Consider the following 20,859-nt stretch of genomic DNA (forward strand, 5'->3'; position numbering starts at 1 on the left):
ATCAGCTTTGTGTCACGGGCAACCACTGAATGTTTGAACATGGACCACCAAAAATTCGATCTGACCCAAAAATCGTTGGGTAAAATAGTACACCGAACGTTTGATTATCTGTAGTTTTGTATAAAAACCAACTCACTCCTTTGCTCAACTGACCCAGCTCTATAAATACCCACCCCACATCCCTTAAACCCATTTACACGCCCTTTTGCTTAGTATATTCCTTGTGTGAGTGTGTGAGGTCTCTTGGAGAATGAATGAGCCATTTTCTACCTAAGAAGGTAACCTCCACAAACCTAGTTCACTCTTGGTATAGTTTTAATGCTACATGCTTACTGTTTAGGCTATATCTTTCGTTAGTTATGCATATTTGCTTGGGTTTTGACCATAATATTAGTTTAGCTTTGGTTTAGTATCTTGATGATATTTAACGTGCGAAGTTCTGCATGAAAGTTTTTATATGGTTTAAGACTCTATTAGGAATCATCTTAAGGCCCTATGGCTTGCTTAGAAGTGATTTGATGACATTTAGGTTCGAAAATGGGATTCAACCCCAGCACAAACGTTCAAACCCTCATGTCCGAATGTTCGACCCTCGAGTAGTCTATTTTCAATTTTAAGTTTGAATTAGAGGCTAATGACAGATTTTCCTACATATTTGGAGGATTACCCTGTGGAGTTTTTACTCACCGATACATATGGGATAATGGCTATGGGCTTACTATTATACGAGTTGTTCTTTATGGTCAAATGTTTGTTGTTATGTTTGACCTTGGATCTAATGATTTTTGTGATCGATGCAACCATGCTTGAGTAGTGGTTACTATAGATGGACTTCACTAGTGGTGTGGTCGTACTCGGTCAGGCTGCTAGTGATGGATGTTAGCATGCAATATGTGAGGTACCAGTATTGTATTACAGGTCCCTCGAGACAGCGTCAACCCTGTCGGAAAGGGGTTAAAATCCTGGGTAGACCATATGGAACTGAACTATGGCATGATTCTCTTGCTACAACATATATTATATCTATATTACATTTATGATCATTTGTCAAATGAAGAATTATAATTGTACATTTATGTATGTGGCTTATATCTTAACATCTAAGTTCACTTCATGATAATATGTATCATGTGTATTATAGCTTACTAAGTCGTTAACTTACGCTTGTATCTTTTCCACTTGTTTATTGCTAGTTATCTAGATGCCGATGCTAGAGAGGAGGATGGTTCATTTGGAGGATTTGATCCCTGTAATTTTTCAGGAATTGGATCGAGTTAAGCTTAAGGCTGTGTAGGATGTGGACGGGAAAACCCAGGATAGCACGGTTGAGATTATCTATGGGCTTTATCTTATCAAGACTAGGCTATGACTTTTTTGATGTTATTTTTATGACTACTAGTATTAAGTTCTAATATTGAAGTGATTTTGAGACTGGTCTTTTGACCATGACATTTGATGATTATCTATGTTATGATGCTTTAGTTTCGCTCTAGTTATTATGTGATTGTAGGATTTAATTGTTATCTTTATCTTAAGTGAAAGTCTTCTGTTGTAAATTATCTTTTTAGAGAGGATGAGATTCATGTGGTCTTGTTCTTCTTAGAATAAGACTGAGAGGCAAACTATGAAGTTAACTACCAGTTAGTTAATTTTAGTTGGACGTTAGAGTAAACCCTTGATGTGAAATGAAGTTGTTTTGTATATATAAATTCATTTGATGACTATCTATGTTATGATACTTTAGTTTCGCTCTAGTTATTATGTGATTGTGGGATTTAATTACTATCTTTATCTTAAGTGAAAGTCTTCCGTTGTAGACTATCTTTTTAGAGAGGATGAGATTCATGTGGTCTTATTCTTCTTAGAATAAGACTGAGAAGCAAATCATGAAGTTAAGTACCAGTTAGTTAATTTCAATCGGGCGTTAGAGTAAACCCTAGATGTGAAACAACGTAATTTTGTATATATATATATAACTGTTAACTGCCTACCCTAAAACAACTAGCCGTCCTACTCTAGGCAGTTAGCCGTTTTTCCAACTACCTTTAAAGACGGTTAGCAGTTGTAGGCAGTTAGCCCGCCCGCTTTTTCATCCGTACTTTAGGGCAACTTTTTGAATTTTTCTTCCCCTTCTTGTCTTAGATGGGAAGAGGCCACTTGTTTTCACTTTTTGAGATGGAAAATTAATCGAATTTTGCATTCAAGTTTTTGTCAAACACATGTTCGTGTTTTCATTAAAAATTATTGTATTACACATTTATGTATTATTCTGGGTCTGATAGTTAGTATAACTTTCTTTCATTTTTTTCTAATACCATTAAAATAATTGTTTGTTCATTTCTTAATTCTTTAGTTGAACTTAATTTTTTATTTTGATAACCTTTTTATCAAATTAAGAGCTTCGTTTCAAGAGAATGTATAACACAAGATATTAATAAAAGTCCAATCTCTATAATTCCTATAATTTTCTTTCTACACAATAAAGATTTCTTTTACAATTTTATATTTTCTTCATCTCACTTTTTTTTTTTTTTTTTTTAAAAAAAAAGGATAAAGATGCCTTTAGCAACAAGAATGCCTCTCTTGGTTTTCATTTAGTGTCACATAATTTAATTTTAATTGTACATTGACCATTATAGATGCTTCTCTTCATATTTCATATATATATATATATTTCTTAATTACACTTAATTTGAGCATTATTCCCCTTATTTTTTTAAACATAATTAATCCTTTTTTAGGGCTTTTTAGGAGGCCTTGTTTCTTAGATGCCTTGGGGCGGCCGGCCACCTTTCACACTCATACATACACCTCATATATTCAAAATTGGAAAATTCCATCTCATGGTTCATTTGAACGTTTTGTAAATCTTAATCCACGATGATCTTTTTCTTCTTCTCCAATTATTTTTCCTCCACATTTTTCCATTTTCCTTGGGCTGACACGTGTCACTGTTATATTCGTCACTTTACCGTATCAAAAGAAAGACCGTAGCTTTCACACCCAAACAGCAGTAGCCACCGGTGGTGAAGAAAAGCCATATCCGAATACGAGCTGGCTAGCTAGAGGCTACAACTTTTCAAATCCATAGAGCAGTGCTGGAAAGCGTGGCAACCCAACCACATTCTTAAAAAGGGATTTTTTTTTTTTTTTTTTTTGTTAATAATAGTAAATTTTAGAGAGTCTTTATGGAGTTTATTTGTTTCTATATCCACTAATTAGGGGTGTAGATGCGGATAGATATTAACCGTACACATCCGCTATCCACAACCAGCAGCTATCCACTATCTACACATGCGGACGCGGTTAGCAAAAACCACTATCCGCATTTGTGGATACAGATAGCGATTTTAAAGTATACGTAACTGCATCTACATACCCTTTATGTATAATATATATTATATTTAATAAAATCACCTTATTCAAAATAAATAAATAAAATTATCTTTACATTGATTTGGTTGGCTGTGTTGCTTTTTCGTGTAACACTTAAACAAAAACATAAAAGTAATGTGAAGTCAATATATTTTCAAAATATTATGGCTTTAAAAAAAAGCTCAAAACACTAAAAATGACCTAAATTATTTTTAAAATCGTTTAAAATATGACCTACTAGAGACTCAAAGATGACTCAAAAGATTAAAATAGGTCTAAAATATCTATTACTTAATATGCAGATAGCGAATAAAAACTACACAGACGCAGTTAATAAAAACATGTTATTAACTATGAATATTACAAATAATCGCATTTGTATGTACATCGATCCTTACCGTAACCCAACTGAAATAGATAGACTTTATAGGTACTTTTACACTTCCTTTGTTCACGTTACTAGCTATACAAACAATTAGAAAAAGAAAAAAAAAAGAAAAAGAAAAAGAAAAAGAAAAAGAAAAATTGTTAAAAGAATCCGATCGCGACATGCATGGGGACCATTAGCTTTGAAGGCTTTATCTTTGTCATAGAATTTGATGACAGTGAGACTATCTAGAGGCTTTTTGATGAGCTTGTGGCTCAAAAGTTTTTGTGGCACACTCGTTTATGGCTTGATTAAGCTGCATGTTTAATTACCATTAATTGGAATTTATATTCCCATTGACTGACCGACCCAGTCTACCACACGAGATTATGAGCTGAGTCAGCATTGAATATTTTTGATGCAGACTTAGACCATCAAGTAGATGAATATATATATATATATATATATATATAGAATTTGATGCCCATCACTTTCTCAAATTGAGACCAAGCCAATTAAACAAACCCCAAGTCTTCTGATCCTTATCACATTTTCTTTCCTGGTCAGCTCAGCTGCCTCCCTAATTAGACTGATTAAGCTTCTGGTACTTGGATGCTGGCCGGCTGCTGGCTGCTGCAGGGTGGATATGCCCCAATTTACTGAGAAATATGCTATTTAAAAATGGATCCGGCTTCGGTGCTGTAGTTAAACTACAGCACAATCTGCTGTAATAAAATTAAAGGCTCAGATTGGAATTTAAGTCAAACTGTGTCGTTTTGAGTCTAAAACATATCAAGCAAACGTCTGACGCCGTAAGAAAATAAAAATCTCTCACTCAAACTTTCTCTCTCTAATCTGAACCTGATCTCTGACGAAGCTCTCGTGACTCCCGTCCTTTTCTCTCTTGCTTGGTTTCTCTCTTAGGTAAACAAAACCAGGTGGTGCTTGAGGGCTTCTCAATCTCGTAACTTTTTGTTCAAACTTCTTGTTTTTTGAATGTAGTTCAAGCTTCCATATTTGAAAAGTTGTTAAACCCCCTGTTATTTGGGATGATGTTGTCAGGTTAGGGGTGAACTGTTGAAGCAGAGGAATTTACGTGCTAATCTTTGTAGGTTGACCTTGAGCTCCTCTGTCTATAATATTTGGAGGAATATAAATGAGCTAAGACATGGATCAACTTCCAAATCTGAAAGAGCGACTCTTGAAAAATATTTCTTGAGAAGTGAGATCCAAAATTTTGAATAAAGGATGATTTCATAGGAATTAAGAAAATATTTATTTGTGCCTATTGCTGAAGAGCTGTTGGTTTAACTCTCTGTTTCTGTGGTAGTTTTTTGTTTTGTTTGTAGATAGGTCATAGGTGAGTCTTGAGTTGTTTCAATTGGCTTTTGTTGTCATGGGTGGTTTCTCTTTTGGAGCCAGGTTTGTAGTCTCTGCAAGTTGATTTTGTGTTTCAGCCGTTTCTGTGGTAGTGCCTTTTCTTTTCTTACGGCGTCAACCGTTAGACATTTTCTTGATATGAAGCTCAGACACAAAACGACACGGTTTCACTTAAATTAGATCTGGACCTTTTATTTTTTTTACAGCAGATTGTGCTGTAGTTTTAAGTACAGCACTGAAGCCGGATCCTTTAAAAATTTCTATACAAGTAAAGCGCACTCCAAAGATAATAACCGTGCTCGGATCCATAGCATAAAATATACTCCTAATTTAAGAGATAATCGGTGCTTAAGCTTAGGTCATCATGAGAGTATTCACACGTAAAAGTTGGAACGTGATACAGTTGATTGGTTGTTTATCTTAGACGATTGTACTTATTATGCCATGGACTAAACATATTTCTTTTCACTTGTAAAATATTCGTGTTTTATGGATTATTAGGCATTATAATTGGGGCAGAAGATGAATGTCTAGTGACGAATCTAATTGTTTATGGGAGATTCAGGGGGCTAATGCAAGGTTTGTCTGTCAATGCTATTTAGCACTATGACGGTGTAATTGTAAAAAAAAAAAATGTTGTATTGTAGGTTTACTTTTCGCTGTTATTATTTGGTAAAGAAAATATATGAGTAAGTATTCATAATTTTTTAGTTAAATAATTTGAGAGCGTTATAGCTCTGGACCAACCTCTCTTTATAAAGATATTTTGGTTGCTTTTCTCTGGAAAATTCTCTCTTAATATCCTTTTTTGTTTCCTCTTTATTCAAATTTTCATGTTTTGGAATATGTGAAGGATTGATATTAAATATTTCTGTATCCTTTTCTTTCCTCTTCGGTGTTCCTTACACTAATTTATAAATTGAAGTTTTGATTTAGGAATGCCTTGAGCTGGGACGGATTTAGGAATGGCCAGTCCTCTTACGTCATTGCAACTGCGATAGTCTCTATTACTTTCATACTATAATCAATTTCAAATTTTGTTACTTACCAAAAAAAAAAAAAATTTAAAAAAAAAGGAGAGAAAAAAATCTCAAATTTTGTTGATGGGCCTTGTCTATGACTCTTGTCTTATTAGTGTTTGTGACACCTGATATTGCCAGCCCATCTCATCAAACTGCATATGTCTGTTATCATGCCCTGGCCTATTCTCCATTGATGTTGCCTTGGCACATGCCCCAAGATCCACCGCTCAATAAACACTTCCCTCGGTGAAATATATTCTCCATCTGATTGAGCTTCTGCACACCTTTAACCACTCCAAATGAAATATTTATTTTTCAATCTAAAATAAATAACAAAAATTCACTTTATTTAATTTAACTTTTAAAAAAACAATATATTCGATTATTTATTTTTAATTTTATATTATTTAAATATTATTAGCTTATTTATTTTTTAATCTAAAATAAATAACAAAAATTTACTTTATCTAATTTAACTTTTAAAAAAAAATATATATTCAATTATTTATTCTTAACTTTATATTATTTAAATATTATTATTATCATTATTTATTTTTATTTTTATCTTTCTTTACTTCTCTCCGGCCAAACAACCCATCGCTCTCACCACACCTCTTCCATTCTGATTCTGAAAAAATCCTACACAAAATCAACCCCCAAACGAAACACGAACCATTATCAAAAGAAAGACCTATAAAGGTGCGTTTGGGATTGCGATTTCGTAGACAATAAATGCAATTTTAAACCAAATCGCAGAACATAAATCGTTTGGGATCTACGTTTTTAAAAATTGCGATTTGAAAACGCAAAAAATTTGCCATTTCAAATCACAGATAAGATTGTATTTTTTTGAAAACGCAAAATTTTAAAGACTAATTTGCGATTTTGCCAAACGTTTAACTGCGTTTTTAAAAATCATTTTTTTAAAATCGCACATTTTAGAATCATTATTTTGAATCGTACTTTTTGAAATCGCAAACCTAAATGGACCCCAAAACACAAATCCAAAATAATTAAGTTGACAACCTGTGATTCCATGAATCAAATTCCTAGATTGCTTCGTTTGGGACAGAGCAGAGAAATATGGGGGACTTGCGAAAAGTGTTGGAAAAAGAGAGAGGGAGATCTTGACGCCGTGGCCAGCATCGATGCAGAGCTGCTTCTCCACAGAAGCCACCGTAACATCAGCTTAAAAAAAATGGGTAAGGAGTAAAAATGGGTGATTTGCTTCAACAACAAAATCCCCTTCAATAAGAAAATTACTAGAAAGTGATTTGCTTCACTAACGTTAAAGAGTGACTTCCTTTTTTCCAATTTGTTGTGACTTTGCTTCATTGACGCTTCAGCGTGATGAGTGAAAGAGAATGAGTAAATGAAAGCTTTACAGGAAAGAGAAAAAGTGTCGAAGAAAGAGAGAGAGAAACTAATAAACAAAAGATGGATTCGTGAACAGTGGCGTGACACTGTTCACAAATGGAAGCGTTTGAGTAGATAATCCGATGGAGGTGGGTTTTAAGAATTTGTTTAGCTATTGTAGCTAAAAGGAGAAAGTAGGTAATCCAATGGAAGTGCTCTTATAGCTGTTTAATATCTTTTTATCTCTTCAGCTGTGACCTTTTCCACCTTTGGTTCTTACTCTTTCTTACTGGTCTGAAGATTCATTGAAATATATGGAAACTTTAATGTATAAATCATCTTTTGCTAGAAATCATTAATACTATCTGGGTGGAAATCATACTCACTAGAAAATTTCTGCAAGTTTTGCTTCAAAGAGATTGTACAACAATCGAGAATTAAGAGAAAATAATTTGTAGAAAGCATGCAGCACAAAAAACACATTGCCAGATTATACTTAGAGAGAGAGAGAGAATCCACAAATGTTTTCTGTGTTAGAGTATAAGAGCGAGATGTAGCCCGTCCTTTGGGCTCTACCCTAATAGTGCAAGTAGATGTCTAACACTAAACCGTCCGTAAAATTTGGTGTTGGAGAGTTGACATGCAAGCTAGCTTTCTATATATTCTACTCTTTGTTGATTTTGTCCTCTCAACCAATGCTGCAAGCTAGCTTTCTTTCTATTCTACTCTTTGTTGATCGATTTTGTCCTCTCAACCAACGCTGCAAGCTAGCTTTCTATTCTACTCTTTGTTGATTTTGTCCTCTCAACCAATGCTGTAGTCGGCAATGATGTCTCTGTTCTGATATAGTTCTTCTCAGTCGAGTCTCTTTCTGCAATAGTTGAATATTATGATATGGACATCAGTTTGACTTCAATGCTCCACTACTGTTTATTTTGGCCAGTCGATCGTCTAGTATTGCTATCAAAGGGTCTATGCATTAAGCCCCATTTATATGCCATGAGATCGATCTCAATTTGTAGCAACACCCAAACAATGATTTAGGACACAGTTTCAGCTTACGATCAGCTGCCATTAAAAGTTGATTGACAAGCTTATGATGCTTAATTATGTTCTGAGACCTGATTTGCTACTTTGAACACCAGATTTTTGCTCAACATATGTAGTTGAGAATTTAATATCCGGTTGACAATAGTTAATCAAAACCAAGACATTTCTTACCTTAAAAAGGACTTGAAAGCTCCATTATAGCAGAAATCATTTCGCCATGGTTGAACTAAATTTTATACTATTAGACTTATATGATCTTATCAATTCTATTTTATTCAGATTTTATTCAAATGCTATAAGCTGCCTTTAGGAATTTCTGAAGCAAGATGGGTTGAGTTGCATTTATATTCACCAATTCTTATTTAGTTGTTTTTATTAGAATATGAATAACTAATTAATTTATTCCTATCAGCTTAACCATTTGGGATAAAATTTTATAAAAAATAATAATAATAAAAAAATTAGAATTGAAAGAAAAAAGAAAAAAATTGGCTGCTAAAATCTCATTACATACTTAGTTGGGTTTGAACCTGAACTAGCTCACAGGAATGGGCTAATTGGAACCTGCAAGTCTAAAGTCTCCAAGATCAAGATGTGTTAAGCTTGGGCCGGGCGAAGTTTGTTCGATTGGGCTCACCCAAATACAGGGATTAAGTGGGTCGGATCTCCACGTCACTTCCCCGAACTTGAAGTTTCGCACCGTTTCCTTGGGCCACAGTTGTAAGGAATCATAGACCTTGACGCTAGAATGGGTCGGGCGAGAAATGCGAGATACTCGTCACATCAATCATTGGATAATTTCAGATAAAAAAAAAAAATTATCTGAAATGATACGAACAAGAGCCACGACTTCAGGAGCAAACAACTCTCGTTACGAGACGGGGGGTGTGTCTCACCAGAATGCAGTTGAGATGGAGGCACGAATAGCCCAGATGTCTAGGGACATGGAGGTCCTAACTCAACAGAACCTTCGTCTGTTGAGGCGACTAGCGGACGAACGAATTCCTGAAGTGGCCGAGGGAAATGAAGAAGGAGAAAGCAATACCCATAATGAAGAAGACAGGGAGAGCAGAAGGGTCACGGAAAGAACCCAACCTGAAGACCGACCCCGGCGAGCTGAAGGGGTCGCGAACCCTCCTCTTGGTGAAGGAATCGTGAACCCTCCTCCTGGTGAAGGTATGGTGAATCCTCAATATGAAGAAAGAAGACTTAACGAAGCCATCGCCACACTCGATGAGAAGTATGAAGATAAATATAACCAGCTGCAGCTTGAAATCCAGCAAAACAATAAAGGGAAAATTTCTCGGGTGGACAACCTTTTGAACAGGTCTTCCCCATTCACCGAGCGTGTCATGGCGATTCAGCTCCCCAAGAAATTTAAAATTCCGGCCATCTAAACTTATACCGGGATTGAAGATCCCACCGAGCATCTCGACAACTATAAGATGCACATGGATCTGCAGGGGACTCCTCAGGAGATGGCATGCCAAGCCTTTCCACTTACCTTGTCTGGTTCAGCTCGGGATTGGTTCCGAAAACTCCCTCCGAGTTCCATCACATGTTTTGATGATCTCGGACAGAAATTCGTAACTTAATTCCTGGCTGGGTGCAAGAGGAAGAAGCCTTCTTGGCAACTAATGGCGATGCGCCAAAAAGAAGGCGAGTCTCTGAAAGATGATGTGGTCCGATTCAATCAAGAGAAGCTCACAGTTGATAATACAACCAAAGAAATGGTCTATGCTGCCTTCTATCAGGGCTTACGGGTGGAAGGGCCCTTGATGTCAGAAATTGCTCTCAATCATCCTGAGAATTTGACCGCCCTCACGAACGTGATTGAGAAGTATGTAAACCAAGAGGAAACCCTCACGGCTCTGAGGGAATCTCAGAAGCAGAAGGTTGTGGAGTAAAACAACTCCGAAAAAAAGGAAAAAAAGGGCCAGAAAGAAGAGAAGCGGACCGAAACAAAAAAAGCCATGGAACCAGCAAAGTATTACCAGTTCTCCATAGATGAATGGACTCCCTTGAATTCTCCCATTAACGAGGTATTGATGGAAATCAAGAAGGATCCGCAGTACGAAAGGCCTTATCCCCTTCACAATAAGCGTGTGAGGGAAGAAAATAGAAACAAGTTTTGCGCGTACCATGATGCTCGGGGTCATGTCACCGAGGAATGCAGAAATCTCAGAATCCTGATCGAGAAATTCATAATTAACGGAAAACTACTCCGTTTCATAGCAGACAACCAGGGCTAGCCTCGGCAGAATTAGAGGCCTCAAGAGCATCGAGACCAAGAGCAGAGACATAGAGAGCGTTCTCCTCAGAGACATAATGAAGATCACCGAGGCAGAAGAAGGGAGGAACCTCAGCGAGACAGAAGCAGAAGCAGAAGCAGAGGGGCACGAGGTCATGGACCGCGGAATGAGCTAGTCATCACCGACATTCGAAATATATTTGGAGGTTTTGGCGGAGGGGGAAAGACGAGTGCAGATAGGAAGACCTACGATCGGTACCAGAAACATCAGGAGGTGATGACTATAGAGAGACCCCACAAATCCCACCGAAGGGAATCTATAGTGGTTGGGTTTTCAGATGAAGATTATGCAGGAGTTTCACTTCCGCATACTGACGCGATCGCGGTCACGCTGCAAGTGGCTAACCACCGAATCCATCGAATGTTCATCGATAACGGGAGCTTGGCTGATATACTATATTGGTCGGCCTTTCGAAACATGGAGATTAGTCTGGAAAAGGTGATCCCGGCTACCTGCCCTTTGGTGGGGTTTGCCGGGGAACAGGTCCTGGCGGTCGGGTCTATTGAACTCCCTATGACTGCTGGGGATTATCCGACCACAAAAACTATTATGGTTAAGTTTTTGTTGATCGATAGACCCTCGGCCTACAACGCAATCATTGGAAGGACAGCGCTTATTGATCTGAAGGCGATCACTTCCACTTCACATTTGAAGATCAAATTCCCAACCGAGAGAGGTGTTGGGGAAGTAAGGGGAGAACAGGGAGTGGCACGTCAGTGTTACAATATAACGCTGAAAGGAGCCCCTTCACGAAGTAGCTGCAGGGAGAAAGGCGAGCAATAGCAATCACAGCAGGGGGAATCAACCGAGGAGATGGAAGAATTTGAAGTAGGAGGTAACGGGAAAAAAGTTAGGGTCGGATCTCTGTTATCTCCAGAAATCAAAGAATCCTTGGTAGCTTTCCTTCGAAATAATACCGACGTGTTCGCCTGGTGCCATGACGATATGCCAGGAATTGATCCTTCGGTAATTTCGCACAGGCTAAATGTCGACCCAAACCACCAGCCCGTTAAGCAAAAAAGAAGATGCTTTGCTCCAGAAAGAAACCGGGCCATACATGAAGAAGTGGAGAGGCTATTAAAACCGATTTTATCCGAGAGGTGGACTACTATAACACCTCTGAAAATTATTGAAAAATAAAAATAATAATAATAATAAAAATACCGAATAATTAAAATATTATAACTATTTAGAAGGTGTAATTAAAAGAGATTAATTTTTTTTGGGATAAAAAAAAAAAAAAAAAAAAAAATCTGACAGAATAGTGGGACGTGTGGCAAGTTGGTAGCTTCAGGTTTTTCTTTTTTCTCTGGACATTCTAGAATCACGTGGCACACAAGTATTTAGGGAGTCTTCTCTAGTAAGGAAAGGAGGCGTGGTTTTTTTTCATGACACTTGGCAATTACACTTAGCTTCTTCTTCAAGTCACGTCCATCGTTAATCTGATCTTAAATATACGGTGGTTATCTTTTCTTCTTCACCTTTCTACTTTGCTATCAGAAGATAATTTACCTTCCTCTTCACACTCGAAACTTGCAAGCCATTGGACAGGTATTCTGAGTTCTTTCATTATTCTTCATGGTACATTTATTTTATTGTTTCTTTAGCTTTAAATAAGTTTATTTAATTTTCTTCTACTCCTTCCATCTATCACACGGAACACCAAGTACCAGACTCCTTTTTCTTTTATACTTTCTTTCCTCTTCCTTCCCTTTTCTTTTCTTTCTTCTTTTCTTCTTCCTTCTCTGTTCGTTTTCTACTTCTTTCTTTTCCTTATACCCAATCAGAGAGGAAGACGAGAGTTAGAGAAGAGGGAGATGAGAAAACGTAAGAGAGGAGAAGGAAGAGAGAAGGGGGAAGGGAGGAGAGATTTCCAGCGGATCTACCGTCGTTCGGATGGTCGCCAACGCTGGTGGGTCACGGGCAGCGCCGGCGACGCCGTAAATGGTCTTTTTCGGTGATTTCATTTTTCATACCCATACTATAGAACACTCATTTTCTTTATGGGTAGGTGAAAATCTTAGTCCTTTTTTCATATTTAGTTGATTTTTTAGAAGGATTTAGAGCAGGAATTGAGGGTAGACCGAATGGGTTTTTGGGCAGATTTGTATTTTGTTCAGATGGGTTTACACCTATGAAAACTCTTCCCAGATTTTTTAGTTTGGTTCTTATTTAGGTGGAATTTTGGGAGCTTGATCGTAGTTCCCCTGTTTTCAGTGAAAGCTTGATTTTTGAGAATATTTTCTGATTATGGGTATAAGATTTCTAGGAGGAGGTTTGTTGATTAATTTAAGGGATTTAAGAGATTTTGGGCATTTTTGGACGGATGAATTGATATTTTTTTTTTCTCCTACTCTCTGCATATGTATTCTTGAGTGACTACTTGTAGAGATATTTGTTAGGCCAATTAGTTCATGCAATTCTTTCCATGTTTATAGGAGGACCGTAAGTCTCGATGTTAGGGACCACTAACCAAATTTCTCAATTGTCCCAAGCTTTATATATATAATTTTTCTAGGATTAATCAGTCTTGAAGACAAGATTTTTAGGTGTTATATAGAGGAAAATTTAATTTAAGTCTTAAAACTGAAATTTCAGAACGCTCCGCTAAATTCATCCTTGTGTTTTATTTAGGTAAAAACTCAATTCTGACGTTAAGGGCTAATCCAGGTAAGGGGATACAACACCGAAAAACCCCCAACAAGATTTTATTACAAATCTTTTGAGAAAAGTGTTAGGGAATTTTACGAGGCATTTACTCATGTGAATTTAATTATATCAATATTAAGCTTTATTTACTTATGTGTTATTATTCATGCAATTTTGTGCATAAATTTACAGTTATGATTAAGAGCATTTTAAAGTTATGGATTATGCATGTTTACAGTCATGAATAAGAGCATTTCAAAGATTTGATTATAGAGTATTCTAAAGCTTATGATATATTCAAGAATACAGTTTGAATGAAAAGAGGATCTAAAGTTTAAATTCTGCACATGACTACAGTTATGAACGCGGCTCATACAATTTTAAAGTAAAGTTTACAGTTATTGCAGAGCCTACAGAATTACAGAAAACATTCATGTGCAGTAATAATTGTTTAACCCTGAGGCACTATTACAGTTAGGATCGGTACTGCATAGGGTAGCAAGGCAAACATACCGTAAGTCGGTGTGTGCTACCAGCCGAGGTTGGCCTTTACCTAGGGAAGATCCCCAACCCGGATGACTCTTCCCTGTGACGACAGGTTGAGTCCATAGGTTTGTGTGACAAAAGCCAATGTGCTCCGCACACGGGTAACAGCGGTGTAGAGTCTGTAAAGGGTTAAACCACAGTTATAGTTTTATCAAAAGATAAACGAAAAGAATTTACTTGATTATCTATAAATTTCTCATGCTATTATTCATGTTTCTTGTTCATTCATTTTAAGTTTTGTTAATTATACTTATAAAGTCAATTTTAATTGTTCATTTTGTTATTTTGTATAAACTATCATTATGCATGACTAAAGAATTTATAGCATGTTTTATTTCCCTGGTGTTGATATTTCCTTACTGAGTTGTCGACCTCACCCATTTTCCTCATAACATTTTTCAGATGAAGGTATACATTATTGTAATGAGAGGGGGAGTTCCAGTGGGACTCCTTGTCGTTAGCGATCCTCAGATTTGGCCCTATCAGTGGGAAACCTGGACCCACTGTTTAGTGGATTAGCAGGAGATGTAGATATCTGTAAATAGTAGCAGTTTAGCACCTGGGGACTCCTTCGTGGACATGGACTGTAGAGCTAGAAGATCATAATAGTACAGTTTTATTTTGTTATGGAAACTGTACACATTACTGTCCTTTAACTTAGGTAGTTATCTAGCAATGTTGATTGCTAGCTTTTGTATTACCACTTTACTTTTGAGTTGTAAATAACTTTGAACCCCAGTGTAACAATTTTGATACTGCTATTGTAGATAGTATAATTAGTACTATTACTCGTGTATTGAAACTCTCCGTCTTTATTTTTTTACATAAACTCACTTAGTTCGCGTTTCCCTTATCCCAAAACGAGGGCGTGACAACTACCCTCAGTGGCTGGCCAACGTTATCTTGGTGAAAAAGTCGAGCGGAAAATGGAGAATGTGTGTGGATTTCACCGATCTCAACAAGGCATGCCCAAAAGATAGTTTCCCTCTCCCCCGGATGGATGTCCTAATCGACTCCACCTCGGGGCATGAGCTCCTAAGTTTTATGGATGCCTTCTCGGGGTATAACCAAATCCACATGAGCGAGCTCGATGAAGAAAAAACTTCTTTCATCACTGACCGAGGGTTGTATTGCTACAATATGATGCCATTTGGTTTGAAGAATGCTAGTGCAACCTATTAACGGCTAGTCAACAGAATGTTCTGTGACCAGATCGGAAGGAATGTAGACGTATATGTGGATGACATATTGGTGAAAAGCCGAAAAGCGACCAGCCATCAGGCTGATCTCGAAGAAACCTTTAACACATTAAAGAGATATCGAATGAAGTTAAACTCGGCGAAATGTGCCTTCGGTGTCTCATCCGGAAAGTTTCTGGGATTCATGGTCTCGAGTAAAGGAATCGAGGCAAACCCAGAAAAAATTCGAGCTATGCTGGAAATGCAAGCTCCCCGTACAACAAAACAACTGCAGCAATTGACCGGGAGGATTGCAGCCCTAAACCGGTTCATCTCCCGGTCAACAGATAAATGTTTGCTCTTCTTCAAGATACTCCAGAAGGCGTTTGTTTGGAGTAACGAGTGCCAAATGGCTTTTGGTCATTTGAAAGAATACCTAGCCAACCCACCACTCCTAAGCTCGCCAGAGGAATGGGAAATTCTCTACCTATACTTAGTAGTGTCGCCATCAGCTGTTAGCTCGGTCTTGGTCCAAGAAGAGTCCGGACTGCAAAAGCCAGTATATTTCACCAGCAGGGCACTACACGGGGCCGAAGAAAGGTATCCTCGGATTGAGAAGTTAGCTTTTGCCCTTATCACTTTAGCCCGGAGATTGAGACCATACTTCCAGACACATGCTATAAGGGTACTCACAGAGTATCCTTTGAAGAAAGTATTGCAAAAGCCCGACCTCTCGGGAAGGTTAGTAAATTGGGCCGTGGAACTCGAAGAATTTGACCTGGAATTTTATCCGAGAACCACCATCAAGGCCCAAGTTCTGGCAGACTTTATTACAGAATTCAGCAATCTCACCGAGAGCCATAAAATGCCTACAAAAGAAGCGTGGATAGCTTATGTAGATGGATCATCCATGAAGTCCAAAAGCGGAGCTAGGGTGGCCTTGATAACACCGGATTATGAGGAAATTGCAGTGGCATTGAAGTTAGACTTTCCAACCACAAACAACGAGGCGGAGTACAAAGCAGTAATAGCAGGCCTTAGCCTGGCAGAACATCTAGGAGCAAAAAACCTCGAAGTCCGAAACGACTCACAGGTTGTTGTCGGCCACATCCAAGGAGGATCTGAGGCCAAAGGTGAAAAAAATGATAAAGTACCTTGCCAAGGTGTTGGGTTTTTGGGACCGCTTCGAACGATTGGTGGTCACACAGATCCCGAGGGCCAAAAACGGATGAGCTGATGCACTAGCTCGGCTGGGATCGGCAACAGACGAAATGATTTCAGCCTCAAAACACCGGGTTATCATTCTGGACAAGCCTTCCGTGGATGATGTTGGATCGGTAATGCAGATCGATGTCGCCTACATAATTCCTGAGTGGGCGAGGTACATGATTGAATATCTTAAGAACGGGCAACTGCCAAATGACAAAAAAGAAGCTCGAAAAATCCGGATGCAATCAGCACGATACACTCTTGTCGGTAACATTCTATATTGTCGAGGCTATTCACTCCCACTATTAAAGTGCCTCTCAGCGACTGAGGCCGAGTATGTGTTAAAGGAAATTCATGAGGGAGTCTGTGGCAGTCACTCGGGGGGTAGAATGTTAGCACACAAGGCTGTACGAGCTGGCTACTATTGGCCAACGATGAATCAAGAATCCATGGAAATGGTCCGAAGGTGTGACAAGTGCCAAAGGTTTGCAAAGTTACAAACCAAACCACCAGCAGAACTCAGCTCGGTTTCTTCACCATGGCCGTTTGCCCAATGAGGGGTTGACATTGTAGGGTCCATGCCCACAGGAAAAAGGGAATTGCAGATTTCTAATGGTCGCAGTGGATTACTTCACCAAATGGGCAAAAGCGGGGCCTTTAATGACTATCACGACCGGGGCAATCAAAAATTTCCTCTGGAAGGCGATCATATGTAGATTTGGGATACCTTACGCCTTAGTAATTGACAATGGAACACAGTTCGACTGCAAACCATTCCAGGAGTGGTGCGATGAGCTCAAGATTCGACATTTTTTCTCGTCGGTATATCACTCGCAGTCAAATGGGCAAGTCGAAGCGACAAACAAAACTCTAGTGAAGATATTGAAGAAAAAACTCCTGAAACGTAAGGGAGGATGGGTAGAATACTTACCGGAAGTCATGTGGTCATACCGAATGACAATCAGCTCGGTAACTTCCGAAACTCCTTACTCACTAGCATTTTGGAGTCGAAGCAGTGATCCCAGTTGAAATAGGTTCCCCAAGCTTCCGCATTCAGCATTATAATCCCGGATTCAACAGCACAGGATTAAAGCTACACCTAGATCTTCTCGAAGAAAAACGAGAAGATGCAAGAGTCAAAACTTCTGCTTATCAAGAAAAAGCAGCTTGGTATTATAACAAAGGAGTAAAGCCCTGATCGTTCAATACTGGTGATTGGGTGCTTCGGAGGATAACAACGGCAGCTAAAGACCCCACAGAAGGGAAACTGGGGCCGGTCTGGGAAGGACCATTCCGGGTTATTAGAAGCAATCCAAAAGGAGCATACTTGCTTGAAGATACAAACGAGAAAAAGCTGCAAAGACCATGGAATGCCGAGCATCTCCAGAAATATTATATGTAATTCCAGTTATATTATATGTAATCTGTTTGTTTTTAAACTTAATGTTTATCAATAAAATGCAGATTCAGACATCATATTAGATCCAAAGACAATATTCGAAAAATTGAGATTTGAATCACGTTGAGGGGATTCAAGTCGAAGAAATGCCGAGACTTGAATCACGTTGAGGGGATTCAAGTCGGACAAATTCTGAGATTTGAATCACGTTGAGGGGATTCAAGTCGAAGAAATGCCGAGACTTGAATCACGTTGAGGGGATTCAAGTTGGACAAATTTCGAGATTTGAATCACGTTGAGGGGATTCAAGTCAAAGAAATGCCGAGACTTGAATCACGTTGAGGGGATTCAAGTCGGACAAATTCCGAGATTTGAATCACGTTGAGGGGATTCAAGTCGAAGAAATGCCGAGACTTGAATCACGTTGAGGGGATTCAAGTCGGACAAATTCCGAGACCTTAATCACGTTGAGGGGATTCAAGTCGGACAAATTCCGAAGTTCAATATTTTGAATCAAAATTCAAGGATACAAGAAAATGCAACCTAATAAACTTAGGCTAAATTCAAAAATTTACACTTAGCCAATTTTGGCTAAGTGTAAAACCTAGACGGTACGAGAACAGAGCAGAAGAATAGAGTAAAAGGTACAACACCAATATAAATTTTTTGCAAAAGTACCGAATGTTATAAACATAGAAAAGCAAAGGCTACAAAAACGCCGAAACAAAAGGCGTGCCAAAAATTTTTTTTTAAAAAAAAAAATGCTAAGTTTTATCTACATTCGGTTCTTCGGAAACTTGGCTAGCAGGAGCCTCAATGTCAGTGGCCTTAGTCGAAACATCTAAGTCTGCCGGCTCGGTCACCTCATCAACAGGTTTGGCATCTTCACCAACCTAATCCGGGACATCAGGAATCAAGTCTCGGCCTATTTCCCGTAGCTCTAATATAGCTTGCTCAGGAACATCCATAAAGTCGGTATAGTTCAGCCCGGCAAAATTTGGGGAAGGCGTCGAAGGGTTAAGCACAAATTCTTTTGAGGGAATCAGACTAGGTAGGGACGCACAGAGAAATTCCTTTCACCGAAACTACTTCGTGCAAAAGGAATTGGGGGGTAACTGTTGGGAAATAATCCCGATTCTGCCCAATGGGCCAGAATCGCAGCCCATTAGAATCTTTCTCGGTTAATTGCCGAGAATCATACACAAAGTCGGTAATTTACCGACTCCACGTAAAGGTCAAGGACGGTAAAAACCGACCTTGTAGCAACCAGGGAAGAAAGCCCACTACCTACACAATAGCTATCACTAAGGAAGGTGTCCCCACGATCTAAGAGCAGTTGAGGACCGACTCCACGATCTCAAGGCGGTTGAGGACCGACTCCACGATCTCAAGACGGTTGAAGACCGACTCCAGAATGATCGTGGAGCACGAACCATGACTCCACGATCTCAAGACGGTTAAAGATCGACTTGGCCACGATCGTGAAGCATGTGCCTCAATCCCACGATTTGAGTAGTCGATAAGTGCTCCAAATCTGACACGTGGTCCAATGGAATAACCAGATCGCTCTCAACATTTTATGTATAAATACTTCACAACTGGACAGGTAAATTTCAGATTGCTCATTGTGATAAAAGAGTGATATACACTTGGGATAAAACTGACAAAGGCATCGGAGTGGGATTGTCGGATTCCCCCCGACGCAGTTTTTCTATTTTGCAGTACAGCAGAGATAGGCTCTTCTGATTCATCAACTACCATACCAGAAACTGTTCTAACAGATTATAATCAAACTCTTGCTTCAGTTTCAAAAAGTATTATAAGAGGTACATATTGTTAATCGAAATACCCACTTGGTACTTCTGTCCATTTTTTTTTTTAGAGTTATCCACGTCACCCCCCATAAAATGGTGACACCTATCACAATTGTCACATATTTTGGCCAAGTCAAAATATCAACCTACGTGGCCATGTATCACAAGTGATAACTATGTTTTAATGCCACATAGGATGCAGGAAATAATCAAAACAAATACGTCAATTTTTTTTTTTTTAAAAAAAAAAATTAAAACAAAAAAAAAAATCAAGAACAAAAAATTATGGGTGGCCAACTACCCTTATTTTGGCCAGAGGGTGACTTTAGCACCCTATATGGCCAACTAGGGGGTGGCCGAAGCACCCCCAGGGGCCAACCCTCCCAAATTGTTTTTTTTTTTTTTTTTTTTTCCTTTGGCCTTTTGGGATGGTAGAACCCACCCACAGGCAAAATGGGGGTGGCCGAACCATCCCAAATTAAGCCACCTTTTTGCCAAAATGGGGGTGTGTCTGGCCACCCCTGATTTTTTTTTTTTTTTTTTTTTTTTTTTTTTTTTTTTTTTTTTTTTGCATCTTACGTGGTGTTAAAAACATAAATATCACTTATAATACTGGGCAACGTAAAATGATATTTTGATTTGGTTAAAATATGTGGCAATCGAGACAAATATCACCATTTTAAGGAGGGATATGAATGGCCTAAAAAAACAAAAAACAAAAAAAAGAAAAAGAAAAAAGAAAAAACAGAATCTGGAAGGAAGTACTAAGGCCATCTCCAACAGACATGCTATTTTAACCAAAATGGTTAAATTTAACTATTTTGGCTCTTTTTTGCTCTCCAGCAGAATAGTCAGGGTAAAATTTTTCATCTAACATTGAACAGTGAATAGGAAGAGTTGCCTATTCACTGTTCACACAAGTCAAAATATTTTATTGATATTTTCTCTCTCCCCCTGTCCCTCTTTGTCTCTCTGTCCCTCTCTATCGGTCTCTCTCCGTCATCCCCAACGAACAGTGGACAAGGAAAAGGCTAATAGCTTCGTCGCCCCGGACGCACCTCCGACCTCTCTCAGCCTCGCCCTCTCCGCCGACGAGGCGTTCTGATGGTTCTCCAGCTTACTCGGCACTGTCGACGAGTCGATCGGTGCGAATGGGACCGTGGAAAGGACTCACCAGCTCGCTTTCTGGCTCGTAACCGCAC

The sequence above is a fragment of the Alnus glutinosa genome, chromosome 14, assembly GCF_958979055.1.
Source record: "Alnus glutinosa chromosome 14, dhAlnGlut1.1, whole genome shotgun sequence".
In the NCBI taxonomy this organism is placed as follows: Eukaryota; Viridiplantae; Streptophyta; class Magnoliopsida; order Fagales; family Betulaceae; genus Alnus; species Alnus glutinosa.